The sequence below is a fragment of the Phalacrocorax aristotelis genome, chromosome 15 (assembly GCF_949628215.1).
Source record: "Phalacrocorax aristotelis chromosome 15, bGulAri2.1, whole genome shotgun sequence".
Classification (NCBI taxonomy): domain Eukaryota; kingdom Metazoa; phylum Chordata; class Aves; order Suliformes; family Phalacrocoracidae; genus Phalacrocorax; species Phalacrocorax aristotelis.
This window is the reverse complement of record NC_134290.1, coordinates 16,574,943-16,596,844: the sequence shown is the minus strand read 5'-3', so window position 1 is coordinate 16,596,844 and position 21,902 is coordinate 16,574,943. Positions and strand designations below refer to the sequence as shown.

At 44.5% G+C, this 21,902-nt stretch overlaps 1 protein-coding gene across 1 annotated transcript in view; it reads left to right on the top strand.

Moving 5' to 3' along the window:
* TOP3B (DNA topoisomerase III beta) overlaps positions 1 to 21,902 on the top strand; it is a 63,606-nt gene that overhangs the window by 10,722 nt on the left and 30,982 nt on the right. The gene's annotated exons all lie outside the window — the stretch shown is intronic.

Genomic DNA, 21,902 nt, shown 5'->3' with positions numbered 1-21,902 from the left:
TTAATAAATTAATGGTGAGTGCAGCAAGTGGGTGCAAGTGCTCGACTCCTCCATCCCAAACCAGTCCTGCGGGGTTCTCCTGCGCAGTCTGACAGCCAGAGACATACGATCTCACTCTCACCTGTTTTCCAGTTTTTTACACCCTCTGGCTGTGGATCTCCATTTCTCATTTCATGAAAAGTGAAACTGTATTTTTTTATATATATATATTTAAAAAAAAAAGACCAATTTTAAAAGCCCATTTTAATTCATGAACATCTCAGATTAGATTCAGCTTCTCAAGATGAATTATTTCCTGCTTTTCTTTCTTGTAAATATCTTCCACCACCAACCACCTTCTGCAGATAAAACTTTACCAATTAGTCATTTACAGACATAAACTCACAAGGCAAAAAACAGCCTTTGCAGCTTTAGGCCTCTTTGATGATGATGATGTTTACAAATGCTTTCACTGCTGGGCTAGTAATGTGCACTTTGCCATTAGCTCTCTGAAACTGTTCGACACACAAAATGTGCCTTTCAGTAAGGCAGATGGTAAGAAAGATTGTTCCTTTCATTATATGCAGGACACTTATAAAATAAATAGTGGCTGGGGTGAACACACCGATTTCTTCAGACTGAAAAAAGCTGTCTTGTTGTGCAAAATGATTTCACTGGCTGAACAGGTCACTCATAAATATCTGTCCTGGTGAGGTTTCCACTATTCCTGCACTGCCACCGTGCCTCCCAGAGCAGCGGAGGAGACGGGGGCTCCTGGTGCCAGGTGCTGTACGTGCTCATTGTAAGGCAACCCTTGTATATGAGATGCGACTGAAACCCTTCCTTTCTCTACCGGTTTCTTTGGTTCCTATGAAAATTTGCGGTTCCCTCTTTCTTTAGATGTCAAGTGCAACCAGGACACATGGCTCCTGACAGCACTGTTGTATGCAGCAGGACAAAAGTTCTGCATTTGATGGGGATACAGGAGCTAAAAAAGGGTTAAGTCAGGCAATAGAGACATGAATAATCTGCGCTGCCTGAACAGAAGCAGAAGTGGGTTCCTGAACTGTGTGGCTTGCAGGAAGAGTGAGAGAAATGTCAGAGCCCAGATAGCTTGCACTGGTTCAGGAGAAGAATAGCTGTTCCGATTAGGGAGACAGTGGGCAAAGTGTGTGCTGCTCATAGGGCTAGAGCCTTTTATTGATGCAAGCAGCCTCGGCTGAACAGCTGAGTGTCCATTTGGAGTCAGACAGAAGAGAGCATGAGGTACGTTGGCTCTGCTCCTCTGTGCCAGGGTGCATACTCTGCACTCTGGTTTTCCTTCGGTTGCTGGCTGGGACCGACCAGTCCCACTCCTGGGACTGCTTTGAAGCTCAGGCAAGGAGTTTACCCCAACACAACCAGTTTTTACACCAGGCTTTACAGGTGGCCAGGACAGCACACTGAGAGCAGGCAGCATGTTTTGCTTCTCCTCTGAGTACCAGACACTTACGGAAATGTGGAGGTTAGAGAGATGAATCAGCTGCCCTCTCCATTTGCTTCCCCACAATGCTCTCCTGTGGTCCATGGGATTACCTGAGCACCAGCTGAGTTTTGGGTTTGCTTGAATATCTACCAAAACATTTTAATAGCTAACTTTGCTATTTCAAGAAAGATAAAGTAGCCAGAATAAATTGGATTAAGTCTTTAACCCTGTGGCACAAAAACCTCTGTTATACTTCCAATCACTAAATTAAAATGAAGGTCAGAGATATAGTAATCAATTGTAAGAAAAGAATCAAAACTAGGGTGGGTAAGGGAAGAAAACAAATGCTCAGGAAGGAGGGATGGAAGCATTTCTTCCAGAGCAGCCTAAAAAGTTTCACATAATTACATGGAGAATAAAGACTTCAAATGTTTCCACAGAAGCAAGGAGCAGGTTTCTAAAACTGCTTTCCTAAGAAAGGGCAAGAACTTGGGTACTCCTTGGACAGAAGCTGGGTTTGCCTTCTCCTGTGCTGGACAGCTGTCATTGGCACCTTGGGTTGGGTCGTCTGGCTAGAGAGGTTCTGCAGGGGAGCACCTCTTCATCCCTTCCCCTGGCCCTCCACCCTTTTGCCCAAGGTAGAACATCCCTCTTGTGAGACGACTACCTTGTCGTGTGTGATCATCCATGTTTGGGTGCAAGAAGGGAAAATGCTCTGAGTTACGCTGGATTCCCGTGAGTTTGTCACTAGGACATTTGCTTGCTTCTCGGAGGGTAAAATCACAGACAAGTCTTACCCTGATCCATCCTGGGCTTATGTATCGCTGGGCAAAGCAAACATCTTGGTCTCTACTCCTCATATCCGTGGCATCCGGTTAGCTGTGTGTGGGGCATACACCTCTCCACTGTAGAGAGAAAATGGGAGAGGGAGCTGAAGTTTGGAGCATGAAGCTTGTAAACTGTCACTTGGCCACAGGAAAATAAATAAGAGGATCCTCAGAACATGGATCTGCTTAAAAACATATTCTCAGCACACGGCACTGAGATTGCTAATGATCACAGTACCTTGATACTTCCATAATCTGGCATGTCCTTAGTCCAGGCTTCTTTGGTTTCTGTTATATCCTTTTGTCTCATGTTTGCAGCTAATGCAGGACAGGAGTCCTGTGGCTGAATTCCCAGAGAAACCTGGCTCTGGAATTTGACTGAGACACTGGCTCCTCTGGGGAGAGTAACTGAGGGATTCTGGGTTCAGCCGAGGGCTTGACAAAAATGCGGTCCAGCCTATTTAATCAGGTTATCACTTGCCTTCCCTTGCTTTACATTGTTTCCTGAAACCTCATAGAAGCTAAACAATAGATCATTTCACTGTGATGCAGAGCCCGACACTGTCTCCACTGGTGCATATTGTGCAGTGGGGCTCTGAATTGGCACCGCTGCCGAGTCTCTGAGTACTGCTGACAGGAATGACAGATATTTGCTACTCCTTGGGAGGATCCACGGAAACTCCTACATGATTTCTGTGATATCCTCAGACACACAGATATCATAGATGTCATCAGAGGAACATAGGCATGGCCACAGTACATCAAAGAGTAATCCACCTAGGTTTGTCCTGAAACAAGGTACTGATCTAATTTGATGTACTTATAGAAACTAGAGATGGGGAAACCACTCTCAGTCCCTCTAGTTAAACTCCAGCGATTGCAGGGAGGTCCTCTGCACTGAGAGACAGAGATTGCTTTTAAGAAATCTCTCAGCAACAGCTGGGCACTATGAATAAAAAGCCAGCACTGCAGAAGCCAAGTTTCACTTCCCATACTCCGTACGGACTGTCAGTCAGGCCAGATCTGGGAACTGACCAGATTTAGCGGTAACAGCCAATGTAAAGGAGTTTCTGTTTTACTATCTGTGTCCCAGCTCAATGCTTCTCTGCACAGCCTTGTTTAATACACTGTGTTTAGAAATGGTTCGTTTGTCATGTTTTAGGAAGACGTAGAGTATCACTGTTTCAAACTCTTTGAACGTGGAAGGCTGATTCATTTCTAATTTGGACACTTAATTAAGATTAAGAGCTTGGAACGGTTTCCGTCTGAAAGCAGTGGGACTTTTGCCGCTGACTTTGAATGCAGGTAGAATTACACTGTTGGGCTGTGTTGGTGCAGTACGACAAGTGCACCAGAGTGCTAAAGAAATAGACTTTCCACTAAAGCCCAGAACTGAGGTCTGGAGAGCTTCCAGTTCCTATCCAGCCAACAGCACCTTCTGTTGAAATCATTGATGTGGATCGGTGTAAGGACTGAAATTCCGCTTCTGGACACAAGCGTACAGCTTTCATTGGCTCAGCTGGAGGCTGCGTGTTTGTCTCAAGGGAGAGTATCTATTCAAAGGCACAGGACACTGTCCTCAGTGCTTGCTACAGGAGGATTCTTTTTTGTGCCAAGGCAGGAGACAAAGATATTGGTACCCCATTCCAGCTGGCTGGGGAAGGGCTCCTCAGGAAGGAAAAAAAGGATAAAGAGGCTTAGATCATGCCCTGCCAACAGGAAGACCGCACTCACCAGCTACAGACTCGGCGCATTTCAGAGCGGTGTCTTGCTGTTCCCTGTGCTGTCAAGCAGAGAAGAGAGCCTTTCCTCCCATTCCGCCTGCAGAGGAAGGGGTCTACTCTTACTCCTGCCACTGTTACCCCTTCAGAGCGGAACAGGAGCATTTCAATTGAGGACAGCAGGGCAGCTGCCTGTGCATCCATCAAACGCGTAACTCACAGAATTAAGTGCGGGGTGGGGTGGCCGGAGCTGTACTGTTGCTCCAAACAGGGCCGCACTCTGGGAAAGCGGGACCTGAAGCTGCCCCTTGGCTCTGCCCCTGCAGAGAGCTGCACCAACAGGCCGGCAGGAGCTTCCTGGGACAGAGATCATTTGCACAAGCCAGCCCAGGAGCAAGTACATAAAGATCCCAAAAATGGACTGGTCAGTGATTCCTTACTTCACCTTTTCTCTTTCCAGTCAGCAGTGTTGTGCTTTATCTTGCCTATGCTTAGGATCACCTGGTGTAGTGAGCTATTCATCACAGCAGGCAAACCCCCTTAGCACTTGTCCAGCTGCACTGAGCCTCCCGATACAGGAGCTCCCTCCCCAGAAAGCCCTGCTGCACTGGGGTTAGGTTTTAAGTTTGGCAGGTCTAGGGCACTTTGCTCGTGTTCTGAGAGCGGCTGTTTATTGCTGCAGGTTCCCCTCTGGCTGCTGGCGAGTGAGTACCTTTAGCCTGTGTTATTTCTCTGTGTTTCCTTTTTTTCTTTTTTGAAGGCAACATTTATCTCCTTGTAAGCTGTTGTTATCCAAGGCTCTTGAAGCTCATGGCACTCTGTAATAATACCTGATGCAGACATGGTACCTATAAGAGTAGCAGCTTGCAATCGTAAATCTCAAGGCATTTTATGAAGGTGATTGTTGTATCTGCTTTGCAAGTGTCGTTGCTAAAGCTGAGAGAAGTTAAGTTGCCTGCCCTAGGACACACATCTTGTCTGTGGCAGAGCAAAGATTAGAGCACGCCAATCTCAATGGCGCTTGCTCTGTTTGCTCCCTTGGCCTTACTGTGTAGCGCTTGTGCTACGCAGCGCACCATCCGGGCCCTTGGAGTGACGTAGGACTGCAGAACCCCTGACACCGACAGGTGGGAGCTCTAGTTTGCTCTCATTTGGAGTGGGGATGGGCACAAAGCTCGGGTAGCCTTGCAAGGAAAGCCCTGTGCTTCGGCCCTGAGAATTCATGTTTTGTGCCAAGTAGTTGTATTGTTTTCTCTGCTTTCTTCAAGTGTTCATTGTAGTAGATCTTACTGCTGTAATGGCTCTTCTTCCTCCATGTGTTGCTCCAAATTCAGTTTTTAGATGACGGTGTGTGCTGGGTAAATGAGAAATGGTTGTACATGTGCAGGGTCTTGTTTTAAAATATCAGATGTCGTAATGGTACCCAGCTGAAAACTAGCGGGACTTTATTGTGATTATTTGAGCGTTTTCCTTTGAATGAAAGATTTTCTAAGCCCATCAGCACTTGTGGGCAGCATGAGAAAATGATCAGATGACAACGTATGCTCAGTAAAACAGCTGCTCTTTCTACAGTCATGAGTCAAAGTCTGCTTTGCTGCAGAATTTCATTGGAGTCAACTGGAATTTTGCCCAAGTAAGGTGCTCGAGATTTTTCTTCAAATAACTTTACAGTTACTCAAGATGGAGAATTGGGAATCACGTGACATTCCTAACACAATATTGTGTTTCCATTCTTGCTGCATGAACATACTTATCTGAAGATTAAGTAGATCTTGCACTTACAAAAGTGCATGCTGATGCTGAACGCAGACAAAGATGTTGGAGCTGTTGTATTATTGGAACTCCAGTTATTTATTCAACTGTCCACCATGGCAGGAGTTTTTCTGTTAAATATATAATTCCCCACTTTTTTCCTTAAACAAGAGAACCAGAGGGTGAAAGGGTTGAAGATTAAAATGTAAACAGCAAAATTTATTATAATTACAAGAGTGTTTCAAATTATTTCCTTAAACTGCAACATAATTTACCTCTAGTCAAGGTCTCTATTGGTGGTGAAAGAGGAAACTGCTTGACCTTGGGGTGACCTCTGGCCCCCGGGGGTCAGCGCCCGAGGAATGCGCAGATGTCACGGTTCATAAGCAAGGACAGAAACTCTCAGGTTTCCCAGGCAGAGAGGCGCCAGTTCGGGGATGGGGCCAACATGTGCACCTCCCTTTGAACCAGTCACTCATACCTGAAATCACATTGAAAGCGAGCACGCACGGGGCTGGGGACAGGAAAAGTCCAGAGCAGCCCAGGATGGAGGCTTGTTCCAGGAATGGACAGAAGCAGCAGAATATAATGAAGGGAAACCTAAAATTTCAGTAAAGTGGGCCAGTATCTGTGCTACCTTGTTAGTTGCACTCAAGGAATGATGCAGACAAATGTGATCTGAAACACGGATCCATGTACAGTGCTTGGCAAGTATCATTTAGAGGAGCTTCGCTGCAACCAACTGATGCAGCTTGTGGCTGTTGCAAAAGCAAATGTCCTATACTCTTAACAATGCAAAGGAGAGAGAAATGGAAGGATTTATTGCCCATACTATGTTAACAAAAACTGTGCATGGGCTGGATTAACGCAGAGGAAACTGCTGCTAGGACTTTTGTAACACCAGCAGAGATCCTCACAGTAACCCAGGTCTGGAGTCCCTTGAGCTGCTGCTTGGGTGCCTTCTCCCTCTGCCCCGCAAGAAAGCGATTTGCATTGCCAAGCCATATTCTTTGAACAAAAAAAACCCCAAACACTTTCATGACTGGGACCAAAAAAAAAAAAACAACAACAAAAAAACCTAACACAAAACACTAAAACCAAACCAAACTTTAGAAAGTTCTTCTTAATAAGAGCAAATGAACAAGGAAAGTTGGGTTTAAGCTAAAACAAATTTTGTGGTAAATATTAAGCTTAGGGAGAGAAATTATACTAGCAATAATATTCAAAGAAGAAATGGGCTGAGGGGGAAAACAAACACAAGGTTAATTTTAATATTAAAATCATACCTTATGTATCAAAATAAAGCTTATATTCAAGGAAATTGTGAACTCAAGGGTTCCTTTCAACTATTTGCAGCCTACAAACCACAAGTTGTGCTAAGCATGATCAAAGTACTTCACAATTAGTTTGGTTTTAAATCACTATAATTGTCAGCCTAGGTTGTAATCAGAGAAACATTGTTTTGAAGCAGCAGCAAACTTGCCCTGGTTGTAATCTGGGGAAAATTCGAGAAAAATGCTGGGATCTGGTCAGTTAATGGCAGCGCGGTGCTTGGGGACAGAGTTGTGTTAAACATCAGAGAGACTGTCCTGGGTTCACGAGACAGCCCACCCTCGTCCGCGGGTGCAAAGACCTCTCGGACAGCTTCCTCTCACGTCAGGTCCCTACCTTGGGTTCTGTCTTGGGAAAAGCGGGCACGACGTTGGAGAGTCTTTAGAAAGTGCAATTCATGAAGTGCTATAAATACGTGTGCTTGAGGCGATCCTGGAAGGTGCTTGCGTACGTTAGTTGTGCGGATGGTAGGAAGAGGCAGCTAGTGGAATGAGCGGCACAGAATACTTGGATGGAGGAGGCTGCAGGAGTGCCAGGAATGACTGCAATGCGAGTGTGAGCCTGCTCGCGCGTTGCTCGTTTAATAAAGCTGGCAGCAAGTTGCAGCTGGAAGCTGCAATGGGTTTCCTAATAGATTCCTTGGTAGTTTCAGGTTGGAGAGCTCTTCCAGGGGCTTTGCCAACAACACAACAGAAAAGAGGATGAGCTCCAATGCTTTTGTAATTAGGAACAGAGTATTCCTTGCAATTAAAAAGATCTTCTAGGAATATAGGAAATAAAGCCAGTCTTGGAAGGAAACGTGCTTTCTAGACATTGAAAGGGTAAAGGTAGCTTTAATCTGGACTCTGCTATGGAGAAACTGAAGGAAATTTCCCCACTGGAAGCCCTGAAAAGAGAATTTGCTCAGCACTACAAATGAATAAAACAACAAGGCTTTGTGCCTGAGGATCTCAAAGCGTTTTCTGCCCTGCACCAGGAAATGTAATACCTCCTGGGAGCTGTGCTAAATTGGAAACAGGGACCTTCTAATGGCTAGCTCAACTCTGCTCTGGCTGAGCACAGCCATGCTTCCACCAGTGTTGGTGGAAAAGACGAGCGATGTTTTGACAACTTGAGTCGTCAGTCGTGACTTTTCTATGGGGATGCAGGAGATTAGCAGGCAGCGTAGATTTAGTGAAGAAGCAGTTAAGAGAATTAAATTTGCCACCTTGCATCCAGCCAAGCCAGAGGCTTTCCTTGGCCTCAGAACAACAGAAAAATCATCACCTCAGATGTTTCTTAACCGGGAATGTCCTTGCTCCCAAAGCAATGGGGGTAATGTTGGGGTGGCAGTGAGGGAATGCGCTGGCTTAGGAGGCTCTGCTTTGGACGGGCAGTTTCCTCAGCTCTGTTTCAGAAGAAATGCAGAGCTGAAGGAAGTTCAAACCCTGTTTTAGCTTGTATGAATCATCATCTCTGCTTCTGTTTTCTTCTAGTCACTAAAAAGACATTAGGGAAAAGCTGACTGAACAGTAGCAAAGGGCACGCAGTATGACAGTGAAAGTGGAGGGGAATTATCAGTGGAAGAGATGGGTACTGTAAGGAGTGACTGATATCTCAGCTTTTCATGTGGGGAAGGTAAACCGTTTCCCAAGATCCCGCTTGGGTCCAAGTGGCACTGAATGGAGAGAGCCCCAGAGGTGGTTCGCCAGGAAGGAGGCCGTTGTAACCAAGTGGAGGGGGTCATGGAGGACGGTGTACCTGTGCTGTGCTCCCCTGGTTGAATGTAAATGGATTGTAGCTCTCTTTTTGCTCTACTTCTGCAAAACAACTTACTGCAACTATTTATTTAAAGAAATCACAATTAGAGCAAGTAAAGGAATGCTCAGGTGGCATTGTGCACTGCCAGGCCTCCTGGCAGGCCAGGTTTTCTCCGAACCAGGCATGGCCACGTGGTCGTGGTCCTGCCTAATCACCCAGAGTACTCAGCAGAGTTTTTGCTGGCTTTGCTGTACAACATCTGGCACATCACCAAGGAAATGGCACAGACGGATGGTACCTGATCTGCCCTGTCAAACAGTTAAGAATTTGTAGATTAAGTTTATATCAAATCATTGATTTTTATCTGGCTTTTCTGAACCAATGCTAAGAAGTTCCCAACTAGTTTCCACTGTATTACTGACTTCTCTCAGGACTGAGGAGACTTTTTGGCTCTGCTATCAGTTTATGTGTTTGGAAGTACAGCTCTCTGTCATGGAGATGGTACGAGGGTGTACCAGCTAGGGTGCGTTACTGTGACTTGTTACCATGGCGGTTTTATTTGTTCACTTTAATGTGCGGAGAGAGCCTGTCACGCTCTTGCACGATTTTGAGTATACGCACTAACCGATGCAATTGTGAATGGGTCCAGTAACACACCAGCGATGCATGTGTTTGTCTCCAGCCTCTAATCATACACCTTTTGTGACACGCGCAGGCTAATGCACTCCTGTAAATTTGTCCTAGCATGACTCAGCCCACACCAGTCAATAAAAGATAGTCCATAAATCTGATGGGTGGGAGTAACAGAGTAATAAAGAAAAGGAGGTGGACCAAGACTGATGCTGGAATTTTTTTTTTGTTTGTTCCCTTTTTTCATGAATGGGTGAGCATCAGGGAAAGAGGGACAGCCTCTGGGATGTGGTGATGGAAATATTCTCCCATTGACTGGCTTGACTCAGCAAACAAAATCCTTCCCCACATGGAGCCACGGAGGGCACAGAGGGAGAGAAGTGCTAGTAGAGCTGTACCCAGCCATCTAGCAGCAGCAAAAGGCAGCTATGGAAATTGTTCCCTGAGCAAACAGGACCCAGAGTTGTTTCTTTAGTTTTCCTTTGGCTCTTCTAAGTTTTTCTTGCTTCAGGAAGAGCTAGGTGAAAAGGGTGGTGGTGGTGGTGGATTTGTGCAATTCTTCCACTTGAGTGTAGAGAACAGGGAGCAGAAGGTACAGTGAGAAGCCTTTTAAAGTGGCTGTAGATGTGTGAGGTCTGATTCTGTTTTCAAAAACGTATCTGTTAGATGTAAGTGCATGGGAGGTCATTAGAGCTCTGCTGCCTTTCAGGGGTGAGGCAGGAGGGAGCCGGGCTGCAGAGCAGGCAGGCAGCAGCATCGTGCTGCCGGGAGCGAGAGCCACCGTGCGATCAGCAGGCTCTGGCAACAGGGACAAGAGGGGAAAGAGGCTGGTTTTTACTCTCCTCAGCTAATGTCATTGCTAGCCATGGCCAGACACTTATGTTTAAAATCACACCGGTTGTTTGTGATTACGCTAAGGGTTACTCTGGAGATGAGTACAGCTAGCTGGCAGGGTTTTAAACGTAGCAGTCCCTGTCTTTGGTGATCACCTAACATCCTGTTATTTACTGGATCTAAAAATAAAGCGTGTTTTCCCAGAGGAGAGAATCTAGCCTGTACAAAAAGGTAGGTATCTCCAAATTGCTTTCCTGGTGGTAGGTATTCCTGGTTCATCCAGCAACCCTCGCTTCTCTCTTAACCCTCCTCACATCACTACTTACCTTGGATGGATGGGGGGTGCTTGTCACGTAGCTTTTTATTCAACAAGACAAAAAAAAAAAAAATTGTAGCTGTGTGTAGATTTATTTCTGAGGGAGAGACAGATATAACAATTTGTGTGATAATTTTATGAGGTTATAGGAATAGATATTCTCTTGGACAAAAAGAAGTGGTCTGATATTCACCCTGCACAGACACAATGTCTTGCCAATAATCATGCTACTCATGCTACTAATATTAAGATTCATGTTGCATCTGAACTAATCCCTGGTATGTCTGTGGTGGGCCACAAGTGAAGACAAAAAGGGACAGATATGAAAGGGGAGATGTGATAGGGTCTCAGTGTAAGGCTGACCATGGACTGTATATGACATTCTTGTAAGTAAACTGACAGTGTCCAGGTTTATAATAGCTAAACTCCTCAGTTTCCTTTACATAAACATTTCACTCTAATGGAATATTATACCCAGGACCGTGCTTCAGCAGACGTGCATGTATATGAATTGCATAAAGATAGACCAATAGATAAATAGATAGCTGGATTTAATAAACACTCACACTGTAACAATAATAGGCTGGTGAAATCTTACAGAGAGGGAGAGAGACACTGAAGGAAAAGACAAAATACTGTCAAGAGTTTACAGACTGGCATAACTGGAAGCACTCAGCATCAAAAGAATGAGAGGAGGAAAAGGCCAAGATGGTACAGGCGAATTCTACATTAATAATGTTCTCCCATCTCACAGCGAGGGATGGTGAATGAGATGGTAAGGTGGGTGCCTGCTGTTTCTTCAGAGGCAAAATCATCATCCAAATCAAAGAGTTTCACTTATGAACTATGGAATTAGAAGGGTTCAGATATGTTTTTCCAAAGTCAGAGGACCTCTAGGAGTTTATTTTCCTTGAAAGCTGGTAGGTGCTTTTGAAAATTTATCTTTGACTTCTTTTGGAGGCAAGAATGCTTTTCCAGTTGGGAGAGATTTTCTTCGGACAATCATTTTCCTGTATACACTTCTTGACACTTTCTCCACTATCATTCACCAAAAAAGGGAGGTGGAAAAAGGCCAGACAAAATCTTCCATTCCCTGTCCCCTCCCAAACAAATATCTCTTCCAGCGTCTGCTCTGGGAACCAAAAGCCTATAACAATGGCAGCTCTCTACTGAACTGTTGAAATTGTACCACTTGACAGAATATGGTCCTGACGGCCGACATAGAAAGGAGGAGGATTCTGCATCTGAGAGCCTACATGGGAGGGCTCAAATAATTCTCTTTGGTTATTTCCCATGACTTCAGAATTCAGGGTAACTAGGTGAGAAGAAGGAAGAGCTTCCTGACAGTAAATGAGCAACAAATAACACAAACAAAAAATGTGGACTTAAACTGCGAAAATGAATTTCTAACTTCCAGCTTGTCCACTCTGGTCTGCCTTTTAAACTAGCTTTGTCTACTACCCAAGTAAGGTCAACGCAGCTATTACCTCAGCCCAGACACCCTTTTTCGCTCTGTTTTTACAGTGCTTGGGTTTATTTTTCTTCCCTTTATTTGGCTCTGTGCCATTTCGTTGGCTAACGTTCACCTTGGCTGGATATACTGAGGAAGGGATGATCTGTGGCGTGCCCAGCAAAGCCCGCTCTTCCCAAATGGCTTCTGCCATCAATTCTGTCTGCTGCCATGTCAACCCGCTGCATTTTGGGGAGCCAGTGACTTCAGAAGTGAGCCCCTTTTTTAGCTGTCTTTTAATTATTGTTCTGAGCTAGACTAAAGAAGATTTCCCTGCTTTGCAAAGAAAAAGCAATAAAATAAAGGGGGCTGTGCAGCGCAAAGCCGCCACGAGAAGAGCACAAGTGGAGCCCCCACACGTGTGCGGGCACCACGTACTCTCCCACCAGGGATCTGGCAATCTTGCATGCATGAATTGCCTTGCAACGGCCACTCGGCTGTCATTCTGTCAGGCCCATTTACAAATCGCATAACAGGTTTAATTTTGAAATCTCTCTTCCCCCCCACCCTTATTTTTGCTGAAATGGATTTACAATGAAAGTATTTGAAAAGGAATAATTATCTATATGAGCAACAGCAACACAATGCCTGCAGCATGGGGGTCGGGCACGATGAGAAGAAATCAGTCTTAAGTCTGAAATCTGCTTTTATACATGTCTGTCTTCACAAAGAGCTAGATATTTGTAAATACCTATAAAATATCTGATGGATATGTGTGTGACAAGATTTTTAAAGTGTGTGTGTGTATACATCAGACATGTGAAGCCTGACTTCAGCTTTTGTTTTTCTTGTGCGAAATGCCACGTTTTGAAATAAGACTCCAACCATATGATTGTGTGCATTTTATATCTGAAGTGGTACTCACCAAGAAATTGGTTACCAAAACCTTAGAAATGCTCTCCAGAGCATTGCAGCCCAATTTATATTTTAAAAAGGGTGACCAGCTCACCCTCTGAAAGTGAGGGAGAGCCCATTTTATGCAGTAGTGGACACGAAGCTGAAGCTTTTTCTATAGTCTCTGTCCATTTCTCCCAGTGAATTGAATCCAGTCAAAGGTCAAACTGGCCAGAGGCACTTTTATTGTCATGGTAACCATGACTTAATCAAACAATCCTGAGATTCCAGGTTTGTGGGAACAGGCAAAGATCTGAAGAGACTGGAATTAATCAATCAAAGGGGGCAGGGAAGAAAATCCTAAGATATATGACTTATCCTTCCAAATCTATTACTCTGTCCTTAAACACACAAGAACTATGCCTTGGACAAAGCCTCTTTTCAGACCAAATACCTCTGATTTTTGTTTTCTTGTCCTTTGCATCAAATTTCCTAACATACCTCTGTCCTACAGCACTCAAACCTCAGCCCAGATTTAACCAACACGAGAGAAAGAGGGGAGAAACAACAATTTAGGAAAGATGAAGATTATTTTGTAAAAAGCTACTTAAAGAAAAACAAAGAAGAGGAAAAGGAAAACCAAGGGAAAATACAATCAAGCACCTTTGATTTGAAAACCTATTTAGGCTTGTTAGTAGTGATCTAGTGCACATCTACAGGCAGTAAATGCATTTTTAAGGTTGCTCTGCTTTTTGGCCAGCTGCTGCATCTTCTTGGGATCCCAAGGCTTGCTCTTGTCTCAAGCACTGGACTCATTCAGCAGTGCTGAGTTCGTACAGCCTCTGCTCTTTTCTGAGAGCCCGGCTGCTTGAAGACTGTTTTGCGGCATCTGGTGTGTGCTAGGGGTTGGTTAACCAGGAGTCAGCTGGGGCTAAGGCTACTCTTCCTTAAGGATATTTTGCGCATCTTTCCTTTTATTTCAGAAGCAACCTGTGTATGTCTTAGCTCCTGTATTTTGCTTGTGAGGCTAATGGCTGCGCTTCTGGGCAGGAGGAAGAGGTAGACCTGTAGGCTCCGCTCCACCACCATACTAATGGAGAGAACCTCTGGTGTTTTTTGGGGACCTGACTGCCACCTTTGTCCATGTGCTGTCAAACCCCCAAAACAATTCTTGCTTTGGCTTCTAATAAAGTTAGTCTCTTTCTTCAGCTTCTTCTGCCTGGAGAAGTCTAAATAAAACAGTAAAGTCATGGGGGTATGACAGGAGTAGGAGGGCTTTGCTAAAGTGTTGGTGGCAGTAGGTTTCACTCATTATACCTAGTTAAGTGGCAGAATCGCACATTGGTTTCCAATTTTAGAGAAGAATCAGCTAGAAACCTGAAATATATTTGCTCTTGGAGGCTTTGCTGAAATCGACGTGTGGTGGGTGGGATTGGTCGCACAGTGTGCGCACTCAGGTACACCCTTTGTGATGTACAGTCACGGAAACATTGACAAGCCGGTGGCTGCTGTGCCGTACTGGAAGCCTGGTTTTGTAACGGCATATAGAGATGTTCACCTTTCTGCCCTGCTCTCAAAGGCAAGGCGGGCTGGGAAGCAGCCGCCTATTGTCCAGTGACTACTCCGTCCTGGGGAGATTGCTGCTGAAATTTTGCTATATTCATGTTATATAAGGTATGCAGGTAATTACTTGAAAACCCTAAACCTAACTACCTTAATGGCAATCAGAGCATGAAAAGAACTGATTGCTTCTTGTTGTTAATGTAGAGGTATCCTTACAACAAATCATATCCTCTCAATGCTATTGTGGGGGACCTCAGCAAACAGACTCTAACGGGTGAAATGTCCCAGAAAACAAGCTCCTTTCTCACTGCCAGATGAGCGGGGGGGTCACCTGAGGAGGCAGTTGTTGGTAGTTAAAATATGCAGGGAAAAATTGTATAATAGAGCGCAGCAGAGGGACAGAACTCCATTGAGTGCCAGGATACCGGCAGGACGGAAGAGAAATTACCAAAGCCTGAGCGTCAGACAGCAAAATGGGAAATTAGTAGCTGAGGAGGTCTGGAAGGAAGGAACACTGGCCTGTGTCCAAGAAGAGTGTGATCTGCAGGGGTAAGAAGAGACAGGTCCCCTTTTGGCTTGGCTGTAAGGACTGGCTGTGGTACCTGTGGTACTGTGGTACTAAGGGTGCCTGTGGAAAGGAGACATTTGAAGCCACATGGGAGGAACAGAAAAGGGACTCAACGTGGAGGAATAGCGGTTTAAGAAACAACGGAAAGGAGGAGGCAGAAGGCTGGTCATGTCAAGAGAGCCTTTTCCGAGATCTGTACATACATGAGCAAAAAAAGGAAACAGAAAATAACAGTGAAGATGAAATGAGAGAGAAGAAACAGGGAGATCAAAAACAGGAATTAGGGGACTGGATGAGCAATTACATGAGCAGAGAGAAAGCAACACTCCTGACATGGGGGTAGGGCTTACTTAATGGCAGAACGAGAAAAAAGTTGAAGAGGAAGAAAGGTTGTACAGGGCCTGCTCGGAGGATGAACAGGGATCGTAGTTAGACTGGTATCACAAAATTGAGGAGAGTTTTGATGGTTTTTGATAGGGAAAGGCTTTTCTTCATTTCTTGTCCAGTGTGTCAAATAATCGTAAAGACCAGGGCAAAGAGCAGCACTGATAGAGATGAATCGCCACCTCCTGCACAAGTGCTGAGCACCCTTCTTATCAAAACTACTAGCAGCAGCAGGCTCTCAGAACCACGGTGCAAGAAGCCTTAAATTGTCTTTGCTCCTAATCTGCTGATCTTTTCGGGACAAGACTGAGGAAATGGGTGAGATAAGGGACCATGGGCAGGTTATACACAGAGCCACCACCACACATGACCTATGTTGAAATGAAATGCAAATCTGGGAGGTAAAAGCCCCGGCAAAACTCCTTCCCCTTTGCAAAAATACATTCCAAGTCAACTTTAACACTTAAGTACCATGGTTCCTGAATGCTACCTTTAAAGGTTAAAGCATTTAAACTATAGGAAGAGCCAGAGGCAAAAAGAGGCCCATTTCAATTTGATATGTTGAGGTCCTGCAGAAAGCCAGGCTGGGGGGTCTCTGAGCTCTTTGTGCTTTCCTTCCCTCCTGAACCTGAGATGGCTCTGAGGCCCAGGCTGGGCTGTGTTTCACTATCCTTCTTTCTCTCCCTATGTTGTAGTAAATTAGCCATTTCCAAAGGGCTTAAGTGAGGATGGGGGGGTGGAATTCTCCGTGCCTGACTTGCATGCTGCACCAGGCTGCTTTGCAGGAAAGAACTGAAAGTAGATCAGAAAAGAATGGTGCATGAAGAGGAGAGCTGCACTTCTGCCAAGGGTTTGAAGCTTTGTGGAGATGAGCAACATCCCCCTGACACCATGAGCACTGCCAGGGATGGGTGGGACTGGCCCCAAGCAGCATCACTGTCTTAAGGGGAGAAGACAGCCTTTAATGGTAGATCACAGGACACTTGCCTTCCCTGGGGGGATCAGGATCTGTCCCAGCACACTGATGGGCAGCAGTTTTTTCCCATTTCCCAAGCTTTACCTTGTCCCTGTTCTTTGAGGCAGGCGCAGGCCTGACTCTTGCTGTTTTACACAGCGTCTAGCCCCACTCCCGGTCAGTCTGTTAGGTGTTACTGCAATACAAATAGCAGGACTGTCCTGGTGTACGATGAATGTTTAGCTTGCAGAGATATGAGAACACCCTGCGGACTTTACCCCACACTGTAATCAAAAGAGTACTCTGCAGTTTACTCTAGCCTAAGCCTTTCTGCAAGCTGCTGCCTTTTACTGTATTATCTGGTACGATAGCAATGATATTAATAGCAGGAACCTTCCTTGCAAAGAACCAATTGCAGCTACAGTGCCCCTCCTGTTGCACTCCTTGCCTGCACTGCTATCTCTCTGCACAGGAAAACACTTCCAGGTTTACTCCAGTGGTTACAATTAATGGAGATCTCCATCCATTTACCCTGCATCAGCATAAACAGTCCTATCTGTAGGTGGTGCCTGCTGTCAGCTCCCACCCTTTAAAATGATGCTGGAAGTTCCTTGTACTCAGAGATGTGAGTGAAGGCCTCCAATATTTTCTAGGCAAGAGCAAGGCTGAAGGTGACGACTGAGGAAGAGAAGTGTAAAATCATCTTTCTGGGAGCCCTGCCACAGAGAGGTCCTCTACAATTGTGCTCCCCTCTTTGAAAGAGATCTCTTTAAAAACCTTTACAAATATATGGATGGATTTCCAAGTGATCATTTAAGGGATCAGGAAAGCCCAACTACTTGATAAAGTTCTTTCACCTTTAGTAAAAGAATGTTAATGCTGGAGAGTTGCCATGTGCTCTCACAGGGTTGTCCTTACAAAGAGATGTCTTAGATTAGCTGCTTTTCAGGAACGAAGAGTAGCTGTGTCTGACCAGGAAAGCTTTCTGAGGGTTTCTTCCAAGGCTTGCTTTTTCTCACAGGAGCAGGTAAAGCTCTGAGCGCCACTTCTCTGCTACCATGATAGACCTGCCCCTGCTGTTATAGCTGTGCACAGCCACGTGGGCAGGCTTCAGTCCTTTGTAGCATAGGTGAGTATCTCTGGTGGTGACAAGTCTGAATAATGCTGGCCATTGAGCGCTTAAGAACATAGTTTTCTGGAATAACTTTTTTGGGGGAGATGTTACCTGCACCAAGCAAAGCCTTTAACGACATGTATACCTTAAGAAACTTACTGTCCGAGTACTTGGCAGAGACTTGGTGGACTCCAACCAGATGAATTTCATTGGATTCTCTGTCAGACATTCAGTATCTCCGTTCCACCCTCTGTGCAGCCTGGGATGGTGGCTTTGCCAGGGAACTCTGAACTCCATGAGTTCCTGTTTCCACGTTATCAAGCTCCAATGTGATGTTTCTCAATAGCATCATTTGGAACAAGATCATACTGAGATATATTCGTTTCTTTGTCAGGCTTCAACTGATTTATAAAATAGTTCTAAATCATCACAAATGTGGGTATATAGCATTGAACTGTCTCTCCAAATAGATCCTGTAACAGTCTAATAGACTTCTCGTCAGATGTGTTAAGGCATAGAAGAAACATGCAAACACGATTGGAAAGCTTTGGCATAGAGGTGTTTTTTTCCCAAATAATGATGTGCAGAATCTTTTATTATGAATCTTGAACTCCCTGAGGAAGGACTAGGTGGGTAGTTCCAAGGTGTCTTGCTAGCTGATGTAGGGAGAAAGCTCTAAAAGTTAGTTCCAAAATATTTGTGTGTGAAGGCTGGGGAGGAAAGAACCTGACTCAGTTCAATCAGAGGAAAATGTCTGATACCTAAATACAAATCAGTTCCTCCTCTTAAAAAAAAAAAAAGTAACATCCATTAAATTTTTTTTAGAGAATGAAACTAATTCTGCCTCCCTGCATTTTTATTTAAAAAAACCTCTTCCAAGCTCATGAGAAGAGAATTATACTGCTAAATGAAGCCTGGAGTCTTATTCGCATCTCACTTTACAGCAGCATGTGAATGTGAAGTTGAGTAGAAGTTGATGAATTTACACCCCTTAGTGTCCACTTGCCGAGTATGCAAGTACTGAATCAGAGCCCCAGCAGTGCGAGACCTGCAGGCAGGAAGCTGCACCAAGCTGCTTTTGAGGAAATCACACTTTTCAGATAAATATCAGTCAGCTGCAAACATTTTTCTCTCCAGTATGTGTGTGCTTTTGGAATGTTTAGAATAAAAATGTGGTGCTAGGAATTGGGAATATAGTTTTCACATATTTGATTACTTCAGCATTAAAGCAGCATGATAATATTAGTGGTAGCCTTTAACATGAACTTTGTTCTGTAACTTCCAGGCTTCAAAAACTAATGAGGAGTAAAATTGGGGAAAAAAAGTCCTCTGACAAGCTGGTCTTCAGCACCTTTTTAATGGATAACAGATTTGCCGTCATCACATATCGCTTGGAATGTATTATGCCAAGACACACAGGCTAATCTAGCGCATTGTCTACAAAAGGCTGGTAACGGGTATATATTAGTGAGTTGCTCTTAAACTTGATAGAGGATGGATGAGTTCCAGTTACAGAAGCTTTTGAATAGTTTTCTCTGAAGAACCTAAACCCAGAGGCTCCCCGTGCTGGTACCTGATGTAATCAGACAGCATCAGATGCTTTGTTATGGAAGTTGCAAAATAGTCTCTTTGCTTCTGTGAGATTTGGAAAGCAAAGCATGAAAAGACTTTCTAACTTGCAGCACTTAAGAGCAAGTTTTCAGGAAAGCACAGGACCCAGGCAGGCAATAAGAGATGTCAGATTTCCACTGTACTGGGTCCTGTTCCCAGAGGTACAGCGAGTTTGATGTGCCCTGAGTCTGGCTCATTTTTATTTCCAATATTGGGATGTGAATCTGGATGGGTGTTTCTCATGTGCTCACTGCTGGGTGCTTGCTGCTTTCATCGGTCTAGCTCTCAGGAAGCGCTTTAAAGTGTAAAAGCATCAAATATTCCTACCCATACAGGGAAAGCAGGGTGATGGGAGGTGTAAACCTAAAGTTTAAAACCAAATACCTTTTGTTATTAAAAGACTAGTACATGCAAAACACTTTTCATTTTAAAAACAAAAAAATGTTTGACGAAGGGAGCCGGTATTAGCTGATGTGCACCCAGGCATCCCTGCAGCAGGCGTGGCTATTTCTCTCATCAGCTACAGTCAAGAGTCCCTCTTCTGCTCTGTTCCTTCCCTAGCTTTAAATGGCATATCTAGAAATATATCCCACTTCCTTGTCCTGGTTTTGCCTTTTCAGTCAAGAAAATATAGTGTACTCTTAAAACATTTTTAAAAGTGCTCCTCAAACTCCTCCAGGCAGGTCGATGGGTAGCTGAAACTGGAATGACCCAGGAGCACTGAGTCATCTGCTACTTCCCCCCCCACACACTTCTACAAGCAATGATTTGTTTTCTTCCTTCCTCTTGATTAGCTCTGTAATACACTCAGATTGGAGAGTGAACTCAGTTTTGTGTCTCTCATATTATCTGTAGTGTCTCATTAGCCTTGGTACCATTATAACCCCTCTCTGAATCATCATTTGTATATGGATGTTTGACATATCAGCTGATTGTCCCATTTTCTTTCCTTTCCCATCTCTTCTGAAAAGCAATGAAGCTATTTCTGTTGATACTTGAATATCACAATTTCTCCCACTATCACTAATAACATAATGGCATTGTGAAGAACCTTCCTGCAGCGCACTTTTGAGTGGTGTAATGCAAACAAGGGGGAGCTCAACGAAAATATCATTAAAAGTTACCCTCTTAAAATTCATTCAGATAAGAACAGGCAAGAAGTTTGGACCAAGCAAAAGTTGTTTTTCAGGAACAAAGCATTGAATTAAATATTCCCAGAACAGTTTCAGTCAGGGCAGATTTGACATGGGAGAAGGGACCATAATGTTTATGTGCATATGGCCATAAAGTAGGCTCTAGTGCACACAAAATAGGTGTCTCCATGCCACTGCAGACCGCCGTGTTGCCAAACTAGTCCTGTTTTCACCATTCTCATATGGTGAATAATTTCCCTCAGGCTTATAAACATTTCTCCAGATATATGCTAAAATGGCATTTAGTGTCTCTTGCCTCTAGATATTGGACTGTCAAAGCAGTGTTAATCTCCCTCGGGCTTTCTCTGCTCTGTGTGATGTAGTATGAGGTTCTTGCATTCATACTGCTTTGTTTTTGTTTTCTTGATACCCATAGTCACAACCTGGGGTTTTTTGTTATCCTGGAGACCATTGTACAGGGAGCTGCCACTTTTTAAAAATAAAATAATTGGAAACGTTGCTACTTTTTTTTAAAAAAATGCAGGATAACAAATTCTGGTAGGTTTTTTGTACTTGGTATTCCACATCCCAAATTTTTCTAATATTTTTCTTTGCTCAGCTTCCCTGTTGCCTCATTCCATGTGGTCTCACTTGAGTCTCGCTTTAACTATGATAAGTCCTTTTGTTTTCTTATTCATCTTATCTTCACAGCCATGTTTATTTTTCCTATTTAAAGCCAGGCAAAATTTCTTAGTGGTACCCAGAACGCCAGAAAATGCTTCTCTGGAAGCATGGCTGATCTGTTACAAGGGCAGCTGCGTGCACACGCAGCATGTGCTTTGCTGGATTGGGGCTTTTCCCTGATGCACTTCGCAATGCGTTTGAGCAATTATATTGCTCCAGCAGTGGGATGCTGAGCTGTCAGGCTCTCCTCATTCTGTGGTCTCCTGAAAAGGCCTATGATAAGGAACCGTCTTAGAAAACTACAGTTTGTTGCTCTATAAGACTAGGGAACATTGTATTTGATTGGTATCCTTGATGGACTTGAGTTTTGCAGAATTTTGTTCTTGATGTTTAAAAAGAAAAAAAAAAAAAATTACCTGTAATATTTAGGGCTCAGTTAGGGGCTTACTTGAGAGAAGTAGTGCTTGGTGAGGTCCGCCTGCCTGGGGTATCGCTGAAAGACCTGACGCTGCTGCAGATCTTCTGCAAAGGCACTTTGGCCCTCGTCTAGGCTCTGCCCAGTCCTGGCAGGCGGTGCCGACCCAGGAGAGCCCTGGCTGCTGCGCTGGTGCTTGGGGAGGCAATGGGCACTTCTGCTGAAAACTTACTGCCCAGCACCTGCCAGGCTTCATTTTCCTCTCTATGTCCTGACAAACAGGGCAGTGAAAGGTGGCAATGAGCTGGTCTTCCTTTGCATGGGCATGAAACCTGAAAGCAGGTGGTGCGCTTGAGTCTGTACTTTTCCAAATGGGATGGTTTTGCCTCTGCACCCCCCAGCAAGTCGCTTGTTGGGGAGATCGTTATTCTTACTTGGTTAAATAAGCATTAACATGTAACCATTACCTTGCACAGGTAGGTCAGGACTTGCACAGAAATTAGAAGGCTCCCTTCCCATCACTTGCTATATTTTA